The sequence below is a fragment of the Balaenoptera borealis genome, assembly GCF_965194805.1.
Source record: "Balaenoptera borealis genome assembly, chromosome: 10".
Lineage (NCBI taxonomy): Eukaryota > Metazoa > Chordata > Mammalia > Artiodactyla > Balaenopteridae > Balaenoptera > Balaenoptera borealis.
In genome coordinates this window covers 105,578,657-105,580,657 of record NC_138874.1, presented here as the reverse complement: position 1 = coordinate 105,580,657, position 2,001 = coordinate 105,578,657, and positions in this window count along the sequence as shown.

Here is a 2,001-nt window from a genome sequence, read left to right as displayed (position 1 = left end):
CCACAGTGACTCAGCCAGTGAGCGGCAGAACCAGGATTCTAACCCACAGCCTTGCCCTTCCCACCGGTTTCCCCATCGCTAAGCCAATGGGAATGGAGGGGCTGAACAATCTCCCCTTATATTTAGTCTACACATCTTGGATATATCTTAGGCTGCTGAGGCCCAAGGTTCTCACTTCTACATTCCCACCATCTATCCTACCTACCTCCCTCAGTGTATGGGGTTAGGATAAGTCAGACATGGGAGGCTGGTGATGGGACACTTTAAAAAAATGTTGAACAGTAGCAAGATGCTTTGAGGCACATTCCTGACTTTGCTACTTACCAAGGATGAGACTGAGACACTTTGCTTTACCTAAACTCTAAGGGGTCATGCAATGATCATGGTTACCTTTTACTAAGCACCTACCACGTGTCAGGAGCTGAATAGCGGCTTTGAATGAGCATTGTCATCTGTGGTTGCCTGAATTACCAACCCTGATTCTTCACTCCTCCCTGCACCCATGCCCTTGCCATGGGCCAATTGTGGGCAGATTGTGTTTCCTGATCCCTGTCTCTGGGCTCAGTCACATGATTTATTTTAGACAATGGAATGTTAATAGATAAGATGCAAGCAAGGACTTGAAATATGCTTGAGCAGTCTTTTTCTTGTGCCTCTGCCATTGCTGTGAGAAGAGATTCCCCAGGCAGCTATTGCCACTTCAGCCTGGGCCCACAGTGAGGCCCATGGAGGAGACTGGAGTCATCCAGACATGCAGCTTGAACCAGAGCTGCCCAGCCTAGCCCAGCTACAACAGCTGGTCCCAGCCAACCCTTAGAAACATTAGAAATAAATAGTTTATTGTTGGATGTCACTGAGATGTGGTGGTTGTTACACAGCAGTAGCTAGCTGATACAGTATTTCAACCTCATAACAACTGTGTGAAGTATTTTCTCTACCATTTTATAGATGGATACACTAGAACTGAGGTTTATACATTGGTCTATGTCATAAAATTAGCCTGTGGCAGAGTTAGGATTTAAATCTAGGACCTTCTGGGGCTAAAGCCCAAAATGTAGGTGTTGGTGCTGCTTCAGTAAGACCTTTGCATTAATACCGATCCTGTGATTATGTAAATTTGGACATGATGTAATTGACAACTGGCCCCTAGAACCTGGAGCTGCCCAGCTGCACAAGCTCATCCCAGTTGTTTTATGAACGTATCAGTGATGCCACCCTATTTCATGCGTGTAAAATTTTTATCCCCATTTAGTAGCATTACAGCAGGTTTTGTTCTATTATAATTCTCTAGAGATCAAGAGGAATTTTTAGAATAAAACTTCAGTGTCTTGGGAAGGGAAAAATAGAAATGAAGGAGATGGATTGTGTTTAAGAAGATAAAAATCCCAGCGAGGGAAAGAAGGAAAAAAATGATTACTATTATTCATTCCAAGGGGCTGTCACTCCAACCAGGTGATCAGTGAGGAGGCTCTTGTGGTTATAATCAGGCAAGTGACAATGGTGACTTGATCGAGGGTGAAAGGGTTAAGTGAGCACCTGAAGAATGAAAGCACATGATGTGACCAAGTGCCCTAAAGCCACGCTGTGAAGGAACTGGGCAAGTAAACCCACTTAATCACAATGACATCCTCCAAGTTCTTTCTCCCCATCCAAAGTCACAAGCCACAGAGCCCAACTCTGGCTCAGATCCAGTTTCCAGTTAACTGGGCACCTCACCTCTTCTCCAGTCTGAGAAGCGGCCCCCAAATGAGCTGGAGGAAGGGTCCCCAGCAGGGACCTTGTCCTCACAGCAGGAGGGCAGCTGTGCAGTCAGGGCACCTCACTCTCCCCATGGGCGCACCCACCCGGGCCGGAGGACAACCGTGTGGGTCACTGAAATATACCACCACTACAGCCTTGCTGCCTCCAGCGTCCCCAGACTTGGCTCCAGAGGCCAGTTCAGCCGGGGGAGGAGGAGTACACCTTTCCCTGCTTAAGCATCTGGGTCATGGCTTTGCTAAG